General features: G+C 33.9%; 1 protein-coding gene across 1 annotated transcript in view; it reads right to left on the bottom strand.

The window, feature by feature from the left end:
- LOC129943515 (synaptic vesicle glycoprotein 2B) overlaps window positions 1–16,534 on the bottom strand; it is a 112,836-nt gene extending 96,302 nt beyond the window's left edge. Inside the window, exon 1 of the mRNA XM_056053022.1 lies at window positions 15,794–16,534. The gene's annotated coding sequence lies outside the window, so the exon portion shown is untranslated. The remainder of the gene's footprint in view (window positions 1–15,793) is intronic.
- Window positions 16,535–18,983: the final 2,449 nt, after the last annotated feature.

Here is an 18,983-nt window from a genome sequence, read left to right as displayed (position 1 = left end):
ACCCGAAAGAAAAAGCTAACATTTTTGCTGAACATGGTTCGAATGTTTTAAAGCCATACTCATCAAACGCGGCTGAAAATAGCTTACAGTTTTTTGATAAGATAGTTGAAAGTGAAATACCAATTGTAAGACTTAAAGAAATAAAAAGTATGTGTTTACATCAACTATCAAATAAAAAATCACCAAGTTACGATCTAATTACTGCTCGGGTTATGAAAGAAATGCCATTGAAAGCCTTCCTAAAACTCCAATATATAATAAATGCATGCCTTAAGCACCGGTATGTCCCGCACCATTGGAAAATTGCTGAAGTAATTGTCATGCCAAAGCAAGGTAAACCACCTACAGAAGTGACAGCTTACAGACAAATATCGCTTATACCAATTATGACTAAAGTTTTTGAAAAACTGCTTCTGAAGAGACTTAGCAAAATCATAGAAGAAAGAAGGTTAATCCCAAACCATCAGTTTGGCTTTAGAAATAAACATTCCACGATAGACCAAGTTCATAGAATATCGGATGTAATAGAAAAAGCATTAGAAGAAAAACAAGTATTTTCAGCTATTTTCTTAGATGTTGCTCAAGCTTTTGACAAGGTTTGGTATGAGGGACTCGAGTACAAACTGCAAAAGGATCTTTTCAGGCAGTACTTTGAAATATTAAAACCGTACATCTCAGACCGATTTTTTAAGGTACGATCAAGAATACTAGGAATTGAAGAAAATAGAATGCGGTGTACCACAAGGAAGTGTAATAGGTCCTACCCTGTATTTACTATACACAAGGGATATTCCAGTTGGTAATCACACCATAATGGCTACTTTTGCAAATCATACCGCAATTTTGGTACCCGACTAATGTGTCTTCTCTAAAGCAGCAGTAAAACTACAAAATGCCGTCGACACAGTGAAAGCTTGGGCCGAAAAATGGCGTATTAAACTCAATGAAACAAAATTTTCACATATAAACTTTACAAATAAAAATATAAACAATATTCCGCAATATTCATTAATAATCAAGCTGTACCTTACACCAATACGGCCAAATACCTTGGAATAACTTTGGATGCAAAGCTAAAGTGGAAAGAGCACATCAAAAAGAAAAGAGAAGAACTAAACTTGAAATATAGAAAAATGTACTGGTAACTTGGTAACATCTCTGATTTATCAATCCAAAACAAAATAATGCTGTATAATCAAGTACCAAAGCCTGCTTGAACCTATGGAATCCAATTATGGGACTGTACAAAGAAAACAAATACCGAAATCATCCAAAAATTCCAAAACAAAGTCCTTCGTGAAATAGTTAATTCACCTTGGTATACAAGAAATACCGATCTACATCGTGACTTACAAATAGAATGGTTACAGAAGTCGTTAAAAAATACGCTGTATCGCCCAACCAGAGGCTGCAAAGTCGTACTAATTCTGAAATGGAGTCTGTCCTGAATATAAGAAACCATGTTTCGAGATTAAGAAGAACCAAGCCTCATGAGCTTATGGTCTAAAAAAACATGGGAAAGTATTAAAAGTTTAAACTTCCCCCATAGTTATTGTACAAAGTTAAGGAAGAAAAGTCTGTAGTCGATCCTTCAAGATTGGTCCTGATGAAGAGGTGGTTTTAGTGGTTTAGAGTCCCAAACTACTTGGTGTCGAATACAGCCAAGTGTCTTTTGAAGATTTCCTCCTGTCAAACAAAAAACGATTTTTATTTGTTAGCCTTATTTGCAGGATTTTGAAATACAGAATTTTGATGTACAGAGTTTTGAAATACAGAATTTTGAGATTCAGCATCATTATTTTGTACATACAATATTTTGAAATACAGTATTTTGAGATTCAGCATCATTATTTTGTACATACAATATTTTGAAATACAGTATTTTGAGATACAGTATTTTAAATACAGTATTTTGATTCATACAGTATTTCAAACCCAACCCGTTTATAGTTTTTATTTACACCCTCTAGAAGCCACCTCTTCTTTATTTGGTTTGGCTTGGTTGTTATGCGTCAAAACAGAGCCGTAATTCCACTCAAACAAACTCTCTCAAGACTATAATACATAAAAAAAAAGATATGTACATTATCTGACAAACTGCAGTTAAGTTACACTTAAAAATGAAATCATCATCTCAGTGTAGTGCAACAATAGGAACCAGAAAGCTATCAATCAATCTTCATTTATTATTATGTGCGCTCATGCCCAGCCCACGTCTTTATATAGTGTTGGTTTTATTGAAGATAGGTTAATTTTGAGAATTAAGATCGAGTTAAATTGAAGATTATACCTACTGATACTACTTTCTATAGATAACATAGAACTTAAACCCACAAAGTTATATTAAGCGTTAAAAGTTTTGATAAGTTCGCAATTTTTCTTCTGTTCTGCTAAGTTATAAAATGGAATCGTAATTATTAAGTTGACTATTTTGATTTAATTTTATTATGTAGGTACTCGGACATTTATTAAGAGCTCAATTTAGAAGTAGGTACATACAGTGCACGAAAAAAGGTTACAACCATGTTATTGAAGTAAATTAGAATTACTTCATAATAATGTAATAAAATAACAAAAACTTTAGAATTCAATTATTTGTTTATAATTTTATTAAAGTAAAAACTAATCTAAAAAATCAAATACAGATAAACGAAAATTTTCTTTTTGTAGGGTGGGTTGGTAGCAAAAAAAGAAAAGTCAGCCAATTTCCTGTTGGACCTCGTGAACTTTTTTATTGCTATATTGGTGATGCCAAATTTTAATAGGGGTTTTAAAAAGTGTTAGCGTCGCCAGGTTTGACAAGAACCACAATAAAAAAAAATGATTTTAAACAAAACACAAAAATAGGAGGCTGGGATGCAACCAACAATGATAACTTCCTATCCCGTCTGTCGAGTTGTCTTGCTTAAAAGTTTGTAGCTTTTTGTGTTGGGTTAAAAAAGTCTGCGTTGATTATTCTTAAAAAAATTTTAATTACCAACAATATTTTTCATATAAAGAAATAGTTAAGTTGGAAAATCTAGTTTTTCTAAATAGATTTTTAGTCTAAAAATCATTTTTTTACCAATTTTAGTAGTATTTCTTTAATTTTAAAAAATTGGCTGAATCCAATTAATATGAGAGAAATCAAGAACCGAACATCAATTTTACCAAATTTGTGTACTATTTTTTTTAAGATTTTATCTTTTCAAGAAAAACGGACTGTTCCGACATTTTTTATAAAAAAAAAAACTACTGAATATCGAAAACAATATTTTCTGTGAAATAAAAAGAGTTTGAAATTTTAAAACCTTTTTGAGTCGAAAGTAAATTTTTAACAAGTTTTAGTATTGTTTTTTTGGTAGGTTTTTATTTTTTGTAAAAAAATAGATTTAATTCAAAACTTTACTGGGTGTTGACAAAAATATTTTTTAAAAGATAATAGTAGTTTATAGTTTTAAAAAGATATTTGAGTCGAAAATCTATTTTTAATAACTTTTATTAATTTTTTTGTTTAGGATTTTATTTTTTGTAAAAAAAAACTGTAAATTCGATTTTTCTCAAAATTCTACCAGATGTGACCAACGTTGTTTTTGCACAAAATTGTCTTGAAGATGAAATCATTTTTTTTTCTGTTTTCCTAATTTATAAAAAAACAGTTAATTGGATTTTTTTTTCCAAAAATATACTGGTTTGGTATCACGTTACAATATATAATATAAATTTTAATTCAAGTCTTTAGCGTTATTGATTCGTGAGATATTTAGGGTAAACCAAAATTTTAACCTATTTTTCAAATTGCTATGGTAAAAAAAAACCACACACGCAATTTTTTCGAGAGCCCTTTCCACATCTTTCTGCATTATCATCTGAATAACAAAATTTATTTGAAGTCGGTATCTTTTCTAGTTCTTGAGCTATGGCCGCCGAAAAAACGTAGCGAACGTACGAACTTACATACACACGCACGCGCAGATATCTTTTTAAAAATCTTTTATTTGGACTCTAGGGACCTTGAACCGTCGAGAAATGTCAAAATTTTCAATTTGACAAATCGGACCTATTACAATAATTTTCTATGGGAAGTTAATTATTGCATGAGTTGGGATAAGTTTTGTGTCTAATTAGCAAAATTAAAATGGGATATTTTATTAAAATTTCAAATTTAACAGGAGTTACTCGTAACAACGACTCAAACCAAAACCTCGTTGTAGCCAAGGTTCCCAGACACAAGGCAAGGAAATGCTGGGAGAAGATACAACATCAAACGTCAAAAAATCACTAGATATCGCCAATCATTCTCCGACCGAGTTACAAGTAACTTCTCTCGAAGTTCTCTGCCGCCAACACAATGTATCGAGAACCAGTGCAACATTGACAAATTGCAATCAGAGCAGCCGCCTCGGACGAGCTGGGTTTCAAACAGCCACTAACAAGAATCACCTGGTTTGATGGCCATTTCGGAACGAACTGTATAGAACCATGTCTAGTCTAGATCCCTCCACGATCTGCAGACAAACATTCAGATGGTTTAGGGATTTCTAGTCGCACAGTGAGACGAATTCTTCATGAGGAACTTAATTTTCACCCACACAAATTGGCAGTGGTGCAAAAAGTTAATCCACGCGATTATGTTGCCCAAAAAATGCATGTGAAGCCTTCTTTGAAAACCTTTAGTAACGAGGCACATTTCCATATTACAGGATGTGTGAACAAACAAAACATGCGATATTGAACTTTATGAGCAGCCTCTGCATACAGAACGTGTGACTGTTTGGTGTGTAATATCCAGATCGGATAATGATTAGCCCATGGTTCTTTGAAGAGAACGAAAGATCAGTTACGGTCGAATCTAAACGTTATGTCAGCACGATTGTGAAATTTTTGTTGCCCAAACTTGAAAAATGATTGTAGGGGAAGTGTGATTTCAATAAGATGGCGCCAGAGCTCACACGGCAAGAAGGTCAATGAATATTTTGCGTGAACACTTCTCAGTGCATTGATGAGAACGGTAGCCACCATCGAGATGTCGTTTTTAAAACCAAATAAAATAAAACTTAAAATATGCTTCTATACACAGAACAAATAATTAAATCAATATTGCCAATACTTTTTGGGCTATGTTTTTTTTTTAAATAAGGAAGTAACCACGCCCCACCATGTACATATTAGAATTCATTGTTTCACCAAGAAAATCCCAGCTTGTAGTCCAAGAATAACTCCTGTATGTTCCAAATTATTAACCTTTGACATATTCCTTTAATTCTACGAAATAAAACAAAAGCTTAAATTAAGTTCGAAAACGTTTGACGTTTTTAGATTGAGCTAATAAATTTTTCGTATTTTGTTGGTATTATTTGATTTTGGAACCTTTTGTTTGCACAGATAATTTTTGTTTAGAGATTAATTTTAAGTACGAATGGTTCTGTCGATTGGCCTTCAGTTCGTGAGATGTATTCCTTTAAACTTGTTGAAATTGGCTCGGTTCATTTAATTGAACGCAATAAAAGTGTCACAAACGTTATTTATTGGGATGATGTTCCATTTTTCTGATGAAAAACTAACCATTACATGTGTTTTTTGGCATTCTATAAATATAGTAGAAAATTCCCAAAACAATCCATCGCCATCAGTAGCCAGATTTCTATATTTAAAAAGACCTGTCAGTATAATAATAAAAAAAAACACAAATAGAAGAAAGTTTTGTGGAAGTCAAAAGTTAAAATGAACTTCAGCAAAAAAAACTAACTAAAACTAATAAAAAGGACAATTATCAAGTACAAATGCTAAGCAAACATCTAAAAATTGAGATTCCATACAAAATTTAATTTAACAATTGCAGCTTTGACATAAAATACAAACTTTAAGAAGGGGTGTGTTCGTAGACTACTACATTAATATAAGATCTCGAATTAAATGATGCCTTATATCGATGTGCTTTGAACGTGCGTGATAAACGTTGTTTTTAGATATGTTTATTGCACTCTTGTTATCTTGTGGAATATAAGTTCCTGATTCCAATTAATTAGTTCTCGCAATAAAGACTGAAGCCAAAGTGCTTCTTGAAATGTTGAGGCTAAGGCCATATACTCAGAATCTGTGGTGCAGAGAGCGACAATAGGTTGTTTCTTTGCATTCCACGAAATAGGTCCTCCTTGTTATTTAAAGAGATAACCTGTAGTTGATTTTCTGTCATCTGAGTCACTAAAGTCCTTCTAAACATCCTTCAATGTCTCGAGTGTATTCTAGCTTGTAATTTATTGTTCCTTTTATATAACGGAAAAGTCGTTCAACTGCTATCCAATGAGATTTTGAAGGATTATTATTAAATCTTGATAATGCCCCCACTGCAAAGGATAAATCTGGGCGACTTTCATCTTGAATGACTTAGCAAAATTTTCTTTGATAATTCTTTTTTCATCTTTGTTATTTGTAAAAATCAGTATGTCGTCTACGTTAATAGCGAAGAAAGTTTTATCTGTGCTGTTTGTCTTGTTATAAATACACGGATCGGTTTTTGATTGTTCAAGTCCAATTTTCTTTAAAGTTTTATCCAATTTGTTATTCTAAACTCCGCTAGCTTGTTTAAGACCGTACAGTGATTTCTTGAGTTTACATACTTTATTTTGAACATTATCAAAACCTTCAGGGAGATTCATGTAAATTTCTTCGTTAAGTTCACTTCCAATCACAACATCCATTTGATCGATATCCAAATTATATCGTACAGCCAAACTTAAAAGTACCCTTATGGTCGTGTACCTAACGACGGGAGAAAATATTTCTCGATAATCGATTTCTTGACATTGTGAACACCCCTTTACGACCAATCTAGCTTTATATTTTTCGACATTACCACTTGCATCTTTTCTCGTCTTAAATGTTTATTTGGAATTTATGGCTTTCTTTCCTTTTCGTAAAGAAACTATTTCCCAAGTGCCATTTTTCAAAAGAGCTGTATATTCATCGTTCATTGCTTTTTTCCAATCAGTCTTTGGGTCTTTATCATTGTTGCTGGCCACGTAGGATAGATAACTGTTTCTTTCAGGTGGATTTCTTATTCTGGTAGATTGTCTAATTCCTCTCTCCGATATGATTCTTCAACAATGAAATCATCTTGGGCATCCAAAAAAACTGTTTTCACTTGCCGTTTCGTCACTTATTTCAATTGGTATTTCATTGCTTGGATTCACTGATGGAATTTCTGCTCTAGTACCAATTGAGTTAAACGGCAGGCGTGCCATTTAACCTATGATAAATGTGATGCAATTGATTTTTAAACTATCGCAATCAATATTCTGCACCACTTTTGGAATCATAGCTTGTGTGGTTTCAATACTTGGAAGTCCAACACGATTGTGCCAAAGTTCAAAGTGTGAAGCTACATTTTTTGTAACATATGCACTTTGGTTGCAGCTTGCAGTTGCAATAACTTAACATCCATTGTTGGAAAAAATCATTGAAACAGATACAAGATTAATGCATAAGTCAGGAACGTGAAGGACTTCTAAAAATTCAACCTCACTTTCTTTGAATTATCCAATAGATACCTTCATATCGACTTTATGAATTATTTGCAACAATTACAATTAATTAAAATTTTCCATCTTACTTGAATAGCATGCACTATTTGAGCACATGTGAGTTGACGCTCCCGAGCCGAAATACCATTCTTCTTTGTCAAGAGCCGTGACGGAAAAACATCCTAACATCGCATTCTTCTTTTCTTGATGGTTCGTATTCTTTTTTGGACATTTATCAGCAATATGGCCAAATTCGTTGCAGTTGTAACATTTAGGACCCTTAAAGTTCTTATTCAAAATTGTTTTCTTGTTCTTGCCAACAAAAGCAGTATCTTGACTTGCATCTAAATTAACGTCTTGAAGAAGTTTGGTTTGAATACTATCTCCTGTAATAAGAATCCCAGAGCTTTGGATTCCCATTATCAATAGCTTGTATTCTTCGGGAAGACCAGCTAAAAGCATTGGTCCTATCCATTCTTTAACTAGGTTAAGACCAACAGACCTGAGCTTGTAATATGTATTTAAAACATCGTTAAAGTACGCATCTACGTTAGGGAAATCTTTCAATTTTGTAGAACAAAACTTTTGGATGAGCCCAATTCTGCTCACAAGACCAGAATCTTGAAAAATTTTCTGAAGAGAATCCCAAATCTCCTTAGCGATTTTGCAATGTCTTATGTATATATGAGGATAAGTGGATCTTTCAACAAGCAATATAAGCTTCGATTTTGCGTTTAAGAGCTTCGTTGCATCCTTCTCCGTCTCACTACCATCAGAAACAGCCTTCCAAAGTCATTTCATTTGGAAATAAGCTTCAACGGAAAATTTCCAGTCTTAGAAGTTTTCGCTTCCCCGAAGCTTTTCAATACTGAATTTCGTTTCAGACATCTTTTCTCAATACAAATTTCCTTATTATTTTGTATTTAGATGGTGATAAGGCCCATAACCTGATGTTTTAAGATTCTGAACATAATAATATTTATTTTCAATATATCAAACATATAAAAATTAATACAATTTGATAACGATAAAATAAACTAAGTATTTAAAAACAAAGTATCAAATTTCAACTTTCAACAAAATTCAATAATAAAATTCAAACAACAAAATTTGATGTACCAAAATTGTTCTTAACTATTCTATTTTATTGCAGCTCACTCTAAAAACGTTACCAATTTTCGAACTTAGTTCCGGCTTTTGTTTAATTTTTGTAGAATAAAAGAAGCGTGACAAAGGTTAACAATGTGAAGCATAATCCGACAGGAGTTAATCTTGTGCTAGAACTAGGGACTTTCTGCAGATATTTGTAGTACAACAATGAATTCGATTTCTACTGCGTATTTCGTCATCGCAACACAACACGAACTAATACTTTTTATTTCTTCAGGGAAACATCCCCAGCGACAGACGATTTTGATTTAGTAGGGACTTCTCAGAGTAATATGTCTTAGGTGGCGGAAGTTTAATTGGAATCCTATTTTAAAAATAAAAGACAAGAGAAAAAGATCAAAAGCTTTTTATTTCTTTTTCTGGAAGTTCTCACTTCAAAAAAATAGAAGCAACATTTTTAAAGAAGCACATTTATTTATTTGCATTTTTTACGCGTACATAGAAGTTAGGGGCAACGATCAATTCAAAATATTTTATGTAAACTGTCATCAAGGAAGAACAATCAACACCGACGAAGTTTAAGTCTTAAAGCTTCAAGGACATTTGAGTATCACAAGCAATTAAAGTGTTTCTCGATAATAAAAAATAAAGAATCTTTAAAAAAGGGTGAAAAAGAACGCTTTCTAAAGAGTTTTCCAAAAAGGACTAGTTGGTTTTGACAACTCGCGACGGCCACAATTTGTTTTTTTTTTTTATTTTCTATCAAAATATCTTTTTCTAATCAATCACTAAAGACAAATAAACGTGGCAATTTGCAGTGTCGAACAAGTCGTTTAAATACTGAACCTTTGTTATCAAAATGAAATTCTCTAGCAGCAAAGATGCGCGTGAAGCTCCCTTTTTGTTATGTTACATAGTCCTCCATCAAAGTCGACTATTCAACGTTTGGTGTCTAAATTCGAGTCCACAGGCTCAGTAAACAATCTACTAACACCCGTAGGTCAACAAAACGCAAGTTTGTGGGAGTGTAAAGCAGAAACCGGGGCAGTCAATTTCGCTTGGCTCACAAGAACTTGGCCAGTGGCAGACCACGACCGCATTTGCGCGTTCATCTCGTGATACAAAATCCAATTAAATCAGGGAGTTGAAAACAGACCATACCTAGAGTAGGCTTAAAAAGTTCCCAAAATTGAAACTTTGCACTTTGGATAGAGTTTTAAATTTGTGGACACCCAATTTGTTTATTTCGTGTTTCTCTAATTATTGCTTAATCAGGAAGAAAGGTAATCTCGTGCACTTTTCTGCTACCCCATATAATTTTTTTCAAATACCTACTCCTATGAAGAGGCTGGATGTTTTGGAGCTATGGCGACAAACTGCGAATGAATAAAGACTCCAAAACCTTGTGCAACTTATTGCTTCTGAAAACGATATGGTGAGCTCTACTCGAGATTTGGAGATGTTGTTTAGTAGTCTGATCGGGAGAATTAAAGTTAAATGGGAAAAAAGTAATAGAAATTACCCAAGATTCCTGCAAAAACATCGAGATTGGTTAGATCAGACTATTGTTTTGCCAGCTAAGTGCATAAGCCCATCTATACCAAGTATCAGTGCTGAATCAGGAGCTTGACCCGGTAGGCTAACAAAACCATTTAGAGACTGCAACATTAAAGTGAAAAAAAGAAAAATTAAGGATTTGGTTGACACCAAATTTCCGGAAGAGTTAGCACTTGCCAATGAGATAAGTTTAAGGTCTTCGGGAAAAATTGATGCAGCAAATTTGGTTAAAGAGTTGTCTTTTTCTTCACCATCTCGTGCAACGAATCTTAAACAGGCCAAAAATACAATGCTAAAGCCAAAACTTTCTCCTGAAGAAGCCTTTCTCCCGAAGAAGCCTTGGGTCTTACGATAGATGCGAAACTGAGTGTTCAGCAATATTATACAATAAGGCAAAAAGCTAAAGATGCTGGAAGAAATGTTCGTATTAAAAGCAAAGGAACAATGCTATCCTCCAGAACAAAGCATACAAGTCACTGACCCATCTGTTGAGGTAAATTTACAAGCCATTGTAGATTTGACAGCAATTTGTGAAGCGCAATCTGAAGTTATTGAACAAGGAAAGTTTTCAAAGTTACGCCTGATCTACAAGTGGGGATGTGACGGAAGTTCTACTCAAAGCCGATACACACAAACATTAACGGAGGGTCTTAGTGATGAGAAATTATTTTCAGTGGATTTAGTGCCTATAAGGCTCGTGTGTGAGAGATCCGAAAGCGTTGTTTGGTAAAGTTTGCAGTGTCTTGTCGCAATAGGATTCAACGCTAAAAGGTGCTATAATTGTAGAGCCACTCCAGAAGATATGAATGGAGACTTGTTTGCTGCACGAAACATAGATGAAGATATGTATACATTCGGAATAGGTACCTCCCTTACTTTCCTGGATTCGGCCGTATGAGTGGGATATCAAAAAATGCCAGGCTAGGACATCTGAGGATAAACTTTCAGTGGCAACTAAGAAATCGTTTATGCAATATCAGTTCTATAAAGAAATGGGTCTTCATGTTGATAAGCCAAAACAAATAGCAGACAACACAAACGACGGAAATTCGGCCCGCAGATTTTTCAGGAACCCCGAATTAACTGCTATAATCACTGGCATTGACATAAGGCAGATAAAGCGTCTCCTTGTCATTGTCGTTGATTTATCATGCGAACTGGAGATAGATGCAGAGAAATGTACCTTAGAAACTAAACAGCTATACCAGTCTATCCCTGGTATAGCATGCCAGAGTTACGTCCTAACATAATTATGTTCGTACTTCACTGCATATCTTATTTTTGTACCAACTCATCAGCTCATCAAAGTACAATCCAACAAGTGGAAATGTTTGCACTAACCGCTAATTCAATAAAAAACCTAAGATCAGCTTAACGAGGATGATGGCAAATTGGGATGGCAAATATTATTTTAAGTTAGTGAAGTACAGTCTTAGTTGGAAGTTGATAAAATAAAGATCTTTGCAAAGCAAAACTTTGTTTTCTTTAAACTCGATGGCTTAAGATCCTAACTCCAGCAAACATCCACAAAATACTTGTTCATGGAGAACAAATTATTAAAACATGTGTTCTGCTATTGGGAAAGCTAGCTGAAGAGGCTCAAGAGGCAAACAATAAAGAATACAGGCAAAATCGGGAGTATTTCAGTAGAAAAACGAGCAGAAAAAATACAAACAGAGATGTCCTCAACTGTCAATCAAATCTGTTTTTTTAGGAATGAAAACTCACAACCTTCCACCAGAAACCATTTTGTTGTTCAAACGCCAAATAGTGAATAATGTTCCTCCTTCACATTAATAAACTCAAGATCCATTTTCTATTATTTTCTTACTTTATTGGATACAAAGGAACGGGCCAAATATAAACATTTCATTACCATAACACCTTTTACCTTTTTCTTATTAAAGTAGGCTACAAGAGACACAAATATTAATATTTTGAATAAAGTTCTGCTAGAAGGCAAAAATTTAACAATGTGCGTCGCCTGCTCACTATTTGGATTTTGGAGCTGTTGGAAGCTAATCCCAATCCAAGCCGAAAACCATCTTTAGCGATGGAGTACATTTTTAAATGAATGGGTACGTGAATAAACCAAATTCCCGGATTTGGGAAGACACCAATCCACGCGAGATTACCGAGATGCCAATGCATTCAAATTATGTTAAAGTTAGGTGTGGATTTTTGACAGGAGGCGTCATTGATTCATAGTTCTTCGAAAATGATGCAGCCCAGGTCATCACCGTCACCGGCGACAATCGCTATTGGTCGATTTTGTAGCCTGATTTGGATGTTATGGAAACCGAAAACATAAGGTTTTAACAGAATGGGGCTACGTGCCGCATACCGCACAACTCAAGACACAATCTTTATTCTACTCGACGTGAATTGAGAACCAAGCTCGTATGACTTGACCCCTTTAGAATTGTTCTTGTGGTGAAACTGGACTTTCGATTACCCACCAACCAATAAATTCGCTGCTGCCATTTAAAAAATCTTATATTTTACGAATAATGTCATTGATAGGGCTCTTAAATAAAGATAAAACCTTATTAAAATCTCATTTACAACTTCTTTTTCATTCAATAATGGGAAACACTATATTTGAAGATTTAAGGCATATAAGGCAAGTTCAGGCGAAATAAAGGACTTGAAAGTAAGGCAAGTTTCTAACGTCTGATTGGCCAGCTGCCAAACAATTACCTTCCAATTAATGCAACTTTATTAGAAAGTTGACTGGAAAGTTAGTCAGGAAAAATTGGGAAAGAAATCAGTAATATTTCTTTACAATACAAAATACAAATCGTGATGGACTTGTAGCTTGCCTGAGGAGTGTTTTTAGACACTAATTTGTTTGGTACTTTTTGTACTATGAACATAAAGTAATGGTTTGCGACGTAAAGTTCTAAATTTGAAATTCATAACACTTGAAAAACTATCTAGTTGTCTTGGTCAATATGTACGTTCAAAGAATGAAGTTTACTGCAAATGATGTCCCTTATAGGCTTTTCACAACAAGTCCAAAACCTGATTTTCGCGAAATTATCGGTTTTTTCCCAAAACCTACAACTAACTCAAGTTTTCCCATACATTTTTGGTAAACCGCAAGTTTTATATAAAACCTCTCGAAAACTAGAAGCAATTCAAAGTTGAACTAAACAAACAAACCTTTCGAAAAATTCAGCCCTCAAATTAATATAAGCAAAACAGCTGATGGCTGCTGTCAAAACAAATTTTTCATTTTGAAATAAGTTTGGTCGTGGTAAGTAAAATTATTTATACAATTGCCTTACAAAATAAATATAAGTGCTTTTGTTTAACAAAATATGGAAAAAAAAAGCAAAATAAAAGAAACTTTGGGGGAGCTGCGCGGCAACAGAAAAAATTGCGGGAAAATTTCCAACTTCGAGAATAATGGCTGAATCACAAACACGCTTCAGCTTCGGCTTCACCTGACGTTAACGAGTTCAGCCATAGGAATTTAATGCATGCTATCACAATGGAGCTTCGACTTCACGTTTCGTTTGATAATCGTAAGGAGAAGAACGTAATATAACGTAATGTGACTCCAAACGGAAGCTCTTGTTCAATTATCTGAGCACTTGCTTTGTCTGACACCTCAACAATTGTAAAAAAATGTCAACAAACAAAATATTTGAGGGATGAAATAATAGATATATCATTCAAAGCAACCTCAAACAGGCCCACCGTAACGCAGATGAAGCTGAAGCGTGTTTGTAATTCAGCCATAAAAGCCCCGGTGACTATTTGCGGCATTGGCCGTTATATTATGATCCTCCAGAGTTTTAAACGCTCTTTGATACTGGCTTGACGACCTCAAGGATGAGGAAGACTTGCTCATAGTTCGAATTGACGTTTGCAAGGGATGCGTCTTCGAACTCGTCGCCGCAAATATGTTCGACGCTTTCACTTACTGATTGGAGGAAATCTTTCCGGTAACTCCGTTCAATCACAAGGGTTTGGGAGATATGAGAAAGGCGAGAAGTTCATTTGTGGAGGAGAATATAAGTATGAAAGAAAATTTCTGGTGGAGGCTAAATTTTGGGTCAAAACATTCCACAATGTGGGATTCGTTGTTCCAGTGAAACCCTTGATGAACAACGCTTCTTCGTAGAGTTACGGCCTTGTCTGCGCTGATATGCTGCTGTATCACAGCACAGGAAAGGATTATCGACTTAACGGCTGAATCACAAACACGCTTCAGCTTCGGCCACAAACACGCTTCAGCTTCGGCTTCACCTGACGTTTACTATTTCAGCCATAGGAATTCAATGCATGCTATCACAATGGAGCTTCGACCTCACGTTTCACAATCGTAAGAAAAAGAACGTAATGTGACTCCAAACGGAAGCTCTAGTTCAATGTCTGACAGCTGAACAGCTGTAAACAAATTTCAACAAACAAAATATTTGTTCTTTGGAGGAGAAATGTCATTTAAAGCAACCTCGAAGCAGGCAAAAAGTAACGCAGAAGAAGCCGAAGCTGAACCGTGTTTGTGATTCAGCCAGAAGGGTGTCGACTGTTAAAGCTTTTCTTTTCTTTCGAAATTCCAGGATTAGAGAAAGAAAACGACGTTTACATGAAGATAGAGGCTTGAGATAATGAAAAAATGTTCAACTTTCTTTTTATGTATCAAAATCAAAATGAATTCAATTTATTTTCACAAATAATTTGAGAAGAATAAAACTTTTATTCACAAATTTTTTCATTAATACAAAATTGGACTTATGTCAAATGAAAACGTGTTAATGTTCGGTGTGAACGATTTTCGGGTTTTGGAAAACATTTTTCCGAAAACCCAGTTATGAGTTTTTGTGAAAAGCCTATTATGTTGTCTAAACCTGACCCTACCCGCAATGTAGCTTTCATTAGAAAAGTTCACATTTACAAATTATGTTTTAATATTTTGTATGTCTAAAGAGACCTCAAAGCTCGTTTCGACAGCAATATCTAAGTTGAAAAATGGCCAACTGATTTTCGGTAGTTATTGCTGTTGCAGCTTCTCCACTATCATCCCGTCAACTTGTCTTTCAATCATCTACCAAAAAGTCCAATAGTTCGCAAATAAAGAGGAAGGTTTAGCTTTTTCTAGCCTTTGTCGTTTCGTCTGTTTAAAGTTGCTCTTCTGATGTGTGAATGCCTTTTTATTGCCAATCACATTAAATATACAAATTTTTCAAATCCAAATTAATTTAAGAGCAATTTAGTGTTGCTGATCTATAAACTTCTATAAATATTCGAATAAAAATTTTCTGCAACTTAATCACCTACTTGAGGTGTAGCTTAATGGTCTCTTCTGCGTCACTTTGTTTAAAATTCCAAGATATTTAAATGCATTTAGAAATTCTTCTTATTGATCCGAATTCATTTTTTTTCAAGCTCACAAGATTCCTATATTCTTCCTTACTAACCTAAATAAAGTATCTAGATACTTGTGTGCATTTGTATGTATTCTTATATTATATTCAAGTTATTCAAGTTGTTAAGTTTAGTATTTGTATTTATCGTTGATTAAGTATAGTGAAAAAGCTTGTTTATTTTATTATCATTTAAATGGTTTCGACTTATGAGATGTGTGTGTTGTACTTAGATTAAGACGGCCTTACCTTTTAAGTTATCCAATTTTAAAATGCCAGATATATCCCGACAACAATGGTGACAGTTGTATATGCAGCAAATATTTTCCATTCAAATTGTAATTCCGAATCTTCCAAAACTGGACGAAACGCAAACGACAATATAAATACAAGACAACGATCAATGAACTATTTTCCTTGATATACCTAACAAACAAAAATCTCAAACAACCAAATTTCAAGACACACTCGTTAATCGAAATCAAAATGATATTAATTGAAGAAGCATCACATTTATAGAGAATATAACCAGGGATTTAGTTCTTTATACTTTTTGAAGTTGAAATTGAAGTTGAAGGCACATGTACAAATCTTTTTAAACACTTAACTCAAGTCGGTGTCACATTGAAGCTTTATCCTTGGATTTTCGATTATCTTAATCTTAAAACAAAAGGAACTTTTTTTTGGAATCTCTTTATTTTTTAAATAAGGAAACTGGAATGGAGTTTTTTAAAACGATAATAGAAACTTTTTATCATCACTTGTGATCAGTGTTGGAATGCGTTTAAATTTTTAAAATATTAAAGATTTTTTTAAAAACAAAACTCAAAAGGTTGAGTGATATAAAATTTGATTTGATCTTTTGTTAGAAAAACACAAGACTATAATACATCGGTTTGTTGGGAAGATTCAAATAAAATATGTACGGTACGAATAATTCGTTTAATTCGAGCTAGACATTAGCGGTTCTCTCGGCGATCTTGACGAAACTGAGAGTAGTATACAACAATGTTTAGACTCCGGGACATATATACGAACAAAAAAATAAAAAATTTAATTCGTCGACTTTAGTGTATAGTGCAACAAGTCACAGCACTAGTATGTGCCCTCTGTTCAGATTAATACTATGGCAAACAAAAATAACGTTTTAGTCGATTGTACTTCAATTGATTCGACCGAAACAGTAGATGCTGAGAATCAAGATCCACTCAAAGATAAAACCAAATGAATACGAGCTTTTAGTTACTATGACCTGCATGTGAGATGCGATATGCGAGAATGCCTATAAGCTTGTTGTATACCTTTTTATTTATACATTTGTACAAAGTAAGAACGATTATTATTTTAGTATAAGTAACTTTTGATCTGCCCAGAATTTGACTTAAGCGAAAAAATCAAACAAGCTTTACTTTTTACTTCACTTTCGCAAGAGATGGTGCCGTGATAAGTAAACTTTTAATTAAATTTGAATTAGAATAGTTTCCTTTATAACAATACCCACAAAATTAACACAAGGTAAAAATACATAGATGACTAATGATTGAGAGTTTAGATAGAAGAACGAGAGCTGAACAATAATAATGTAGATACAAGTCTTAAAATTGTAAACGCTTTTGTAATAGAAATTGCAAACTACAATATAATTGCTTTCAAAAGTTATCAGATTTAAATATAAATATAGAGCCTGGACCAAGCGGAGCGTTACAATACGAAATCATTTTCCATATCTCTACTTCAATGAAAGACTCACTGATTTCTTCACAGAGTCCCACCGTTAGGAACAGTATTATGGCTGAATCACAAACACGATTCAGCTTCGGCTTCGTTTGTTGACATTTTTTTTTTACAGCTGTTGAGGTGTCAGACAAAGCAAATTTTTAGATAATTGACCTTGAGCTTCCGTTTGGAGTCACATTACGTTACATTACGTTATTTTCCTTACTATTGTCAAACGAAAGGTGGGGTCGAAGCTCCATTGTTAAAGCATGCATTGAATTCCTATGGCTGAACTCGTAAACGTTAGGCGAAGCCGAAGCTGAAGCGTGTTTGTGATTCAGCCATTAGTCCTAGAATTAGTACTCAAATTGCTATCAACTTATTTGATCACACAAATACTAGGGCCTAGTCTTATTAATTTGGAATCAAGTATTTTTTTAGTAATCATTTCCAAGCATTGATGGTTGAAACACAAACATGCTTCAGCTTCGTCTGCGTTACGATGGACCTCCTGCTTCGAGGTTGCTTTGAATGACATTTCTAAAAGAAGCCGAATCTGAAGCCACGGCAGCCAGTTTGGTAATTTTGTATTCCATTTTTTTGAAGAATTGAATTTTTTTTAGGAAATTGAAGAAAAATAATTCGACTCTATTTCTTTCATATTTTCAAAAATAAAATGCATAATGTAAACGCTACATACATTTATTTATTTGAACGCACCTCATAACATTCAAAAACAAAAATGACCAACAATATTTTGAGTATGATGAAATAGTTTGATTTCAAAATCTATTCTTGTTAACGAGGTTTTTAGTCGAAAACCAAATTTTAGTAAATTTTCATAGCATTTGCGAACTATTTATTGTAGATTTAAATTGTTTTTATGAAACAACTGACTGTTGGATTATCATGCAAAATTTATGGAATATCGGAAACAATATTTTCTGTGAGATATAATTAACTTAAAGGCATATTTTCTTAATTCTTGAAAAGAAGAAGAAGAAAAAGAGTCTAAATAAATTTTTACCTACCAAGTTTAAGTTGTCAAAAAAGTTATTCTTTCCGAACGTACGTACACACGCACGCACAGACAATTCTCTAAAAATCTTTTACTTAGACTCTAGGAACCTTTAAACTTCGAGAAATGTCAAAATTTTTAATTCAACAAATTGGACCGACTACAATAACTTTTTAGGGGAAGTTAAATGCCACAGCGGACACGAACTATTTTGGTCTTTTTTGGTACGATTGGTCATTTTTATTTTCAGCTTTGGTCAATTTGCATTTTTTTTAAGTCGCAACCGTGTCAGAAGCGTGCTTGTGTTTCAGTCATGATTTCCTCACAAAAATACTAAGGTATTGTTCTGTCAAATAGGTACCGACTATTAGTTAGAACTGGGTATTTTATGGTTCAGCGAAATTGATAGGCTAGGGCGTTAAGACTGGAATCAAAGAAATAAAGCTCATTCGATTTGGAAATGTTTCCACAGCTTCTTTTAGTAAAATGTAGTTAATTTTCATTTTCGAGAATTCGGTATTTATGTTTTAAATATCAATATTTTGGTTATACCTTATAGGAATAAAATACTCGACTTCAAAATCGGAAAAATTACCAACGAACGTTTACCCCCGACCACGGATGGAAAAAAAACAGCCAGACGGTTGAATTTGATATAATGGTACACTTTCACATCAAGGAATTCTGGTTATCACTCCACTCCAA

This window comes from Eupeodes corollae, chromosome 1, assembly GCF_945859685.1.
Source record: "Eupeodes corollae chromosome 1, idEupCoro1.1, whole genome shotgun sequence".
NCBI lineage: Eukaryota > Metazoa > Arthropoda > Insecta > Diptera > Syrphidae > Eupeodes > Eupeodes corollae.
The sequence above is the reverse complement of the archived record's forward strand: the minus strand, read 5'-3'. Positions and strand labels throughout refer to the sequence as shown.